Source organism: Camelus ferus, chromosome 11, assembly GCF_009834535.1.
Source record: "Camelus ferus isolate YT-003-E chromosome 11, BCGSAC_Cfer_1.0, whole genome shotgun sequence".
In the NCBI taxonomy this organism is placed as follows: domain Eukaryota; kingdom Metazoa; phylum Chordata; class Mammalia; order Artiodactyla; family Camelidae; genus Camelus; species Camelus ferus.
In genome coordinates, this window is record NC_045706.1 from 45,979,077 (window position 1) to 45,987,854 (window position 8,778).

At 36.5% G+C, this 8,778-nt stretch overlaps 1 long non-coding RNA gene across 3 annotated transcripts in view; it reads right to left on the minus strand.

Moving 5' to 3' along the window:
- Nucleotides 1-8,205, minus strand: part of LOC116667174 — a 107,986-nt gene extending 99,781 nt beyond the window's left edge. For all 3 annotated transcript variants that reach the window (XR_004323968.1, XR_004323966.1, XR_004323967.1), the window contains exons 1-2: nt 8,144-8,205; nt 7,818-8,039 (exon numbers count right to left, since the gene is read on the minus strand). This is a non-coding gene — a long non-coding RNA (uncharacterized LOC116667174). The remainder of the gene's footprint in view (nt 1-7,817; nt 8,040-8,143) is intronic.
- Between the last annotated feature and the right edge of the window lie 573 nt (nt 8,206-8,778).

Genomic DNA, 8,778 nt, shown 5'->3' on the forward strand with positions numbered 1-8,778 from the left:
GTATGTAATGGGATAATGTAAGCAAGACAACCAGTATATACCTTAGTCAATTCATGTTAGCTCTGTTGCCTTTTAGGTGTTCATCTGTATGCTAAGCTATAATTTTTTTTTTATCTTTTACCCACTGGTAAAGCTTCTATTTCAGTTCACTTTAAAATAAAGTACCTACAGATTTTTAAAAAGTGCTTTTCTTAATATGTTGTGCTTCCTTTTGGATTTGCTTCTGCCCGTGGTTCTGGCTTATACACTTTGTGGTGCTGTCATATTCATGTCAGGTGGCTTCTCCTACCCTAGATGTTCAGGCAGTGGATTTGATAAGTAAACACGGTATATCTGTCTTGATTAACTGTTTTGTCAGTGATAGAATTTAGCAACAATGTGCTTTCAGTTTTCTTCCTAGAGAACCAGAGTCAAACACTTACTTCCTAGCCTTGAGTTCCCATTTGTCTGACTGATCAACTGGTTCCTATCGAGCAGAAGTGGAGCATCCCCAGTGCGCTGCCCCTGTACTAATGTTAAGGAAGTAATAAGATACATGACCTTTTCTTTTTGAAATACATACAATGTGATAGATATAAAATAAGAAAACTCAATTCAGCATAAAATGTAATATGAAAAGTTCCACAAAAGACAAAACATGTGCTATAAAGGTTTCAGAGGAAATGGGGGCTATCTAGGTGAGAGAATGAAAAAAGGATTCATATAGGATGTGGTATTTTAGATGGGGTCTTAGTGGATGGGCATGTAATGCTAAGTTTTAAGTGATAATTTTATAGAAGTGGAAAAAATTAACATTGTTATTAGAAAAGGTGTAGAGAAAAAAATACTTCCCTTAATATACTGTTGGCATAAGAGTACATTTTTATTTTGAAAGTAATTTAGCTGTCTCCTATTAGAATTTTAATTTGCATGCCATTTGACCCAGGAATCCATTTGTGAGAATGGATTTGAAAAAAAAAAAGTAGTAAGTTATAAAGGTTTACAGACAGATATTCATTTCAGCCTTCTTTGTCATAGTTAAAAAGGGAATAAACTGAAGGCTCATCTGTGGGAATGGTTGATAAATTAAAAGCTATTTATATTATAGAATATGAGGCTGTTACTAATATGAATGAAGGAAATTTCTATATATTGAGGTGAAGGATTCTATGTGAATTATATGAGAAAAGCTAGTTGCAGAATAATATATATACAATATTAACCTTTTATAAACCAAATCATTTGTCAGATGTATCTTTGTGCCTGTATTTTTTCATATAAAAGCATGTTTATTTAATCATGAAAATAATTACAAATTTTATCAAAACAGCCAGCAATTATTAATGGCTGAGTATGTTACAGAAATATGGACTATTATGGTGAGCTCTTATGTTATAATTAAAAACAATGTCTTCTGATGAAATAAATGTCATGAGGATGTAATATACAGTGTTGTGACTAGTTAATAATACTGTATTGCATACATGAAAATTGCTAAGAGTATAAATCTTAAAGTTCTCATCACAAGAAAAAACAATGATGACAGATGTTGACTAGGCTGACTGTGGTGATCATTCTGCAGTGTATCTAAATACTGTCATTATGTTGTACAGCAGATACTAATATAATGTTATATTGCCAATTATACCTTAACTAAAAAAAGCCTTCTATCTGTTGAACATAAAATGTATTTTAAGTGATTAAGCTCCATTTTGTCAAAAAATGCATAGAAGAATAAAAATATAGGGCCCTGTATACTTTTGCCTGTTTAAGGAAAATGCAAATAGCTATTTGCCAAATCAGTAACACTGGGTTACTTAATGATGCACTTAGAAAAAAGAGAGGTAGTTTTTTATTTTCATATATTTCTATTTTCAGTTTTAGTTCAACAATGCATTAATTGTCTAATAGAATAGAGACTTTGACTTTCAATTTAAATTAAATTATTTAAGAAATAATCTGCCTGAGTAAACCTTTAAAAATGCTAATATTTAAAAAGAATGGAAATAGAATTTGCCCAAGAAATGTGTTTTACCAGTTGAAATCAAAATAGAAAGCTATGATCATGTTTAGTCTCTACAGATTCAGACAATCTCAAAATAACTAAAACTGGGTAAGATAAAGAGCCATCAAATTCACATGTAAGCAAATGCCTTCTGTTCAAATCAGTTGACTAAATTCACATATTTTTTCCTCTCCATCTTTAGGCCCATAAATATATATTCTTCATAGTGAAAAATACTGTCAGTGCCCCCCAAAAATCAGTGACTATGGAGTCAGAGAAGTCCCATCATCTGCAACCTGGAGATCCAGGGAAGCCAGTGGAACTGGGCCAAGGGCAGGAGAAAACTCACGTCCCAGCTCAAGCAGGTGGGTGACAAGAAATAAAGAAGGTAAGTCTATTTTTAAAACCAAAAATAGAAATGTACAAAAATTAAAAAATAATTATGGGAATTCCTAGAGGGTGGTAGAATTAGAAAAGGGAAGGGGAACTTGTTATAAAAAGATTATAATTTGTGATTCAAATAACTGGCAATAAAAATATTTAAGTCATTTAGTGAGGAAGAAAAAGAATGAGCAAGTTGCTGGTAATCAAGTATGGTTTGGATACCAGGAAGGAAGGACTGGCTGTAGGTATGACTCCTGGGATAAGACGCAGGGACCAGTGGTGCAGGCCTGGGTAACGCATGGGTGGAGCAAAGTCTATGGAGGCAGATGAGACAGATTGAATGTGGCATGAACACCTTGTATTTTTTTGGTAGCTAATGGGCAGCAAGTGAAGCTGTTGGAGCAGGGGCATTACATGACTCTAGATGGTTTTGCAGGAGTGTTTTCCAGCCCTAGGTTCAGGGTAGACTGCACAGGGCAGAGCCTGGAAGCTTGTAGAGCCATTAAAAAGCTATTTGCAATACGTTAGGCAAGAGATAATGACCTGTGCTAGAGGGGTGGCAATAGTTTGGAAAGAGAAAAATGAAAATATATTGGACAGAGACTGCACAGAGCTGTCAACTTATTGATGTAGATAGTGAAGGAGGAGGACGAGTAGTCATTGGTGATTGAGAGAATCATGATATCCTTGGCAGAAAGAGAGGTGTCTGAAGGTGGCTTGGAAATTGAAGATGACAAGTGTGATTTATGGCAGAGTAAGGAAACTGAAAATTGCCACTCAGATTGAGGCTACAGTTCTGATTTTATGAGATTTTTGCATAGATAGAAGTCTGAGTGGACACAATTTACGAGAGAGAAAAGAAAAGGGACAGAAGGTAGGACTTTGATATTTACATTTTGACTCAAAAGAATTAAAGCAGCCAATGGGAAGGGGTATTCAAAACAGCTGGAGGAAAATTAGAAAACCTTGAGCGATGGAGTCCAACTCATATTTTGCTAAAATCTCTGTGTGCTTTTATTCTCTTTTATCTAAGTCAGTTTGAGGGGGATTGTGGTGATTCTACAACCATTAGAGGGGTGACAGAGGAACTTCATCATGGGAGGATCATGCTGACCCCACTTAAACTCCCAACCCCAGCATCACTTAAGGTTCTCTGACCAGTATGTTGTTATATAAGGATGTGATATAATAGGAAGTACACCATGCAAACCATAAAGAATTCTAGTCAAAAGGAAACAATAATTTGAACCAGAATCAATGGAGCCTTCAGAGCTGTCATTTTACAGGAAACCCAGTGGATATAGGATAAAGGTAAATCAATAGCACAAGGGAGTAATCACTCAAATGCAAATACTAGAAATTCTGTAGGCCCAAAGACCTAGCTTTACCAACATAGAAATGGCAGAAAAAAAGAGACTTAAAGGTCATAAGAATCCCCTACTTACCCGCCTCCTCTAAAGGAAAAGATTTGAGTAAGTGTAAGTTGGTTCAGACAGCATCACTGCTCAACCTTTCCCTCAGGAAGTATGGTCCATTTGGCTCAAGTATCCTATAGTTTCCACATGTCCAATTGGTTTCTTTCTTCCCTTCTCTTCCTTCGCCTCTTTTTAGGACCAAATTACTTTCTCTAACTTTAACACAATGCATTTCCATTTCTTAAACCTTTTAAAAAGTTTCCTTGCGTAAGAAAATGTTTTCCTTGTTAATTTTAGTAGTTTTAATTATATATATCTAATTAGAATTCTTAACTCTTAGAAACCTTAATTTCTACTGAAAACTAAGAATTAACTGTGAACTATTTGTTATACCAGTATTTTTTGATTGGCAAACTTATGAATATATTTCATAATCTCTAGAAACGTATTTTCTCATAGCATAATTTGTTTTCAATGTGCTACAACACATATTTCTAATAGAACCAAACATTGTTAGGTAAACTTAGACTTACTTAGCAATTAATATTTTAGTATTTTACCTTATTTGGAAATAATTTAGATATTCAATAAATTCCTATCATCTAACTTAGGAAAACTCTAAAGTTTTAAGTTACCAAAAGATCTTGGACGCTATCTTTAAGTCTTATCCCACGTTCATCAAGCTCAATCACTTGTTTCCCACAACTGTGTTTAGAATAACCATGAAAACTTCACGAGATTAGATGAAATCAACCATCATCCCAAGCTATTTTTCTTGCTGACAAATTTTGTAATAGACAACACAAACTTACTTGACTTTCAATAAATCTAGGTAGAAAAAATGCTTTATACTTAATGCTGATAACTCTAAAGACATGCCTACTTTAATTAAATAACATTAAATTTGCTTTGATTTACTGACGATTAATCCCAGATCATGTGAAATTGAAAAATATTGGGCCAATTTCTATTATATTTTTGAGAATTTTTATTTACGTGCCTACTTTAGCCAATTAAATAGAGCTCTTTGACAAATTTGACAATAACTTCTGAAGGTAAAAAATGCCCTATCTATAATACACACACACACACAGACAAAACCAGAGATCCCTTAGTTTTACTTTAAAATTTTAGTTATGAATCAGGTATAAAAATATAAAACTCACTAGTTTATAAATAACAATTGGAATAAGTTTATCTGCTGAGATGGCTAAGGCACTTTACTGTTTGTGGAAAAGACTTTAGAGATTTGTATTTGTCCTTGAGAAATTATCTTAATTAAGGAGGCTGTGGAGTTAGATTTTGGAAAAGACTCCTTCCTGCTCTCTTTTTTTTCTCTGATTTTAGGTTCTACCCATTGAGTTAACCAAGCTCTGTCTCAGGAGATGAGACTGTGTTTTGCAAAGCTCTACAAAATAAAAAATATAAGATAAAGACAGTTGTTTTCAATCCCAGAAAGAACTCGGCTGCTGACTAAATGATATCAAAAGGCTGATCTAGCCCTCCAACTAAAACACAAATCAAAAGATGTCTATGTTCTAGAATTTCAGAGTTCAATGTATCACACCTTCAAAATGTCTGCACAAAAGGCCCTCTCTCTTAACGCACAATTTAACCCTAGACAAATTCACCCCAGAGGTAAAAAGCCTCCACTATTGCCCCAATATTAGAACTAGATTTCACCTCACACTGTGTGGGCTCAGGCAACCCTATTGACTCCCTTTAGCATGTTCAATGAACATTGTCTGAAGGGTGGATGTGTATGTCTTGTCTTATAATATCTGGCAGGGGAACATTCCCCAGTGAGACACAATAGTCAGGCAAAAGAATGCAACTGAAAGCAGTTCTTTTGCTCCCTTTCTGTTCCCCTCTAACCTTGAGAGAACCTAATTATAGAAATGAGATCACTAAACTAACTCCTGACTTATGCTCTCCCCAGTGCACACCAAGCCTTGCCTAATCGTGTGGGCAAAATTACATCCAAACAGAGTCGGCCAGTCTGCACACAATAGAGAACGATGCAGAACCCAACTCCTGCCTTGATTCACTGAGATTCCCCATCTCCCATCCCTGCCTTCTTTTTCCCTTCAAAAACAGTCATGGTTGAGCAGAATCTTGGGAGTTGATCTCCCAGCTTGGGTCCATCTTCTCTCCAGATTGCTGGCTTTTCTGGTTAGAGCATCTTTCCTTTCTACTGACACTTGCTTCTCTATTACTAGTTTTTGAGCAGCAAGCAGCCAAACGTGAGTTCTGTAACACAACCACCTACATAAAACCCATTCAAATATACCAATTTTCTTAAAAACTTTCACCTCACTTCCATTAACTCCTATACCTCTAACCAGAGCTTCCACTAGGATCCCATCAATAAGTCTCTGACTTTAATACTGGGTAGGGAAAGTGTTCAAGACCAGAGATAACATCCATTCCCATAAAACACTCAGGCAACCATTGACATAACCTCTTCACACAGCATTCCAACCTTTATAATTCCAACCCTTGTTGCACTTTTACGTTTTCTCAATCTAATTATAGCCCATGTCAGGGTTCCACCCATGGGTTTTGGTACCACAGCTCACAGGGTTTCAAAATCAAGGAGTCCCAGAAACTCCTTCTTTCCACCCCCTGGCCATTTTATCCATTCCTGTGCAAAAGGCCTTGGGTCCCCTGTGAGGGACTGAGCCAAGGCACTCAGGCCCTTTTGTCAATCTTTAACTTGATTAATCAGGCTGTTGCCCCAAGTCTTTTCTGGTCAAAGTTCTCACTGTAATTTTTTGCCTTCCAGCTTTTAAATTTCTCCAAACTGGGGTAAACAGAGCAGAGTTATTTGAGGCCCTCTAAAGTTGTGACCAATAGGGAGTACCTTTGGCCCAAACAACTTTAGGTAGTGCTGCATTAAAACCTTTGTTTTAACTCTATAAAATGTCCATTTTATTCATCTCATTTCTTAATAACTATCTAAAAATTTCTATACCATTAGGGATGAGTCCCATGACTCTTCCCTTTATGATTCTTCTTTTTCTGTCTTTTTCAATATTTGCTTTACTTACCTTATTTCTTGATGAACTTACACCTTGCTGGGAACAGTCGACTGATTTTCCCCTCAGCTTCTTCCCATTCCCTTATTAATTAATGTAATGTTTTTTGTTAGCAGCTGTAAGACCCATGAGGGGAACTTGAAACCACTATTTGGTAAGACTTCCCAAGTCATTGTTATTTTTCCTTATTAAGGATAGCTGTTGTATTTCTTTGTATATACCTTTTAATTTGGTCTTTCAATACATAACAATAAATTGGTTATTTATGATGAGAGGTCTCTAAAAATTTATCAATTCAGAAGTTTTCCCAATTCAAAGGCTCTATTGTCTGGCCATCAATTAGTAGGACATATTAGTGACTAAAACCAGTAAACCTTTTTTATGACTTAACCACTGATGAAAGTGGCATCCCATGAGTTTTTAAAAGGATGCAGCCTTCACAAGAGCCAAAGTTTACACCTAGAAACAGTCTAAGAAAGTAAAGGTCTTCCTTGCACAGGGGACTAGCAAAGCAACGGAGGTCGAGATGGCAAAGGCCCCTGTGGACTGGGACCCCTTATGACACACTCCCCTGAGAGCTGGCACAGTGTTTACAAAGAGATGATAGTCAGAAGCCTAGGATGTTACTTGTGCTTCTGACCAACTGGATACAGCTGCTCACATTCCCAGTCTATTAAACTGGCTGCCAAATTCACACTGTATGTGTACCTTCCAGATGGCATACACCAGAGTTTTCTTACTGGTCAACAAGCCAAATTCTTGAGACACAGAACGCAACAAAAGGAAAACCTAGTCTGACCAGTGATTTTCCTCCTTATGGCAAATGACACAAAGAACAGAGACAAAGAAAAACAGTAACCATCTCTGGGAGGAAAAGAATCAACAAACTAAGAGTAAGCTACCAAAGTTCCCAATAGTTGCTGAGTCCAAGGAACTAGTTCCACAAATATTTTCTCCTACTGATTTAATTTTAGGAATAGAAAAAGGGACCCTTACCACTCTTGTTTCCAACTGATCTTGCAGGCAAAGATCTGGGAGGCCGACTGACATGGTGAGAATCTTGACTTTCTGCCAGCTTTTGTTGTTTGTCCCAGGATCTCTTAATTGCAGCAACCTTGGGATAGGTAGTGTCCAGACAGTAAAACTGATTCCCGCTGACTGCCAAAAATCAGGGATGAAGAAATTTTCCTTCTACCCTTCCAGATTTTTCTCTCTGGACTAGGAATTAAATTGGTATAACACAGGTTAATAGAAGAAAATTAAACAAAAATTTAATAATATCTATATACAAGAGAGAGACTCAGGAAAACTGAGTAACTCACTAAAGTGGCCAAATCCCTTTTCAGCTAAAGTTAAAAAAGGATGTTGGCATAGTGGTTTGGGACTTCAAAGGGAGGAGGGCAATTTAGATGGACATGATTAACAAATGTTTGCTGGCTCATGCAGAGACAGTGGGACAGAGTTCACTCTGGCCTCCAAGGCCCTGCTGAATTTCTCCTCACCATCTAGCCCATATCCTTTTCATACATCTCTGGTAATAGCTCTATTCTGGGAACAGGCCTTCTGACCTTCCTGCCAACTGCCAAAAAACACTTTGATCAAAGATTCTTCCCGAGTGTCTTTTGGGCCTTGATTGTTTTCAGCCCACTAATCCACATGCTAGAGAGACACACTTGGGGTGGCAAATTTTGCTCGCCCACAATGTCCCGGACTCTACACATCTTCTGGCATTCCTTAGGAGCAAAAGTAAATACTTTACAACATGATATAAGAACAAACCTTAATGCATTTTCAGGTCCAAGAGATTTGCTTCACACTTTTACTTTAATGTAGTTCCTTTTTCAAACGAAAAACTCCAATGTGGTTTTTTTTTTTTTTTTAATTTTTCTTAAAGAGAAGCTATATTATATAGTTTTTATATTCATTTAAATATAGAGGTCTTAAGGACTTAAGAACT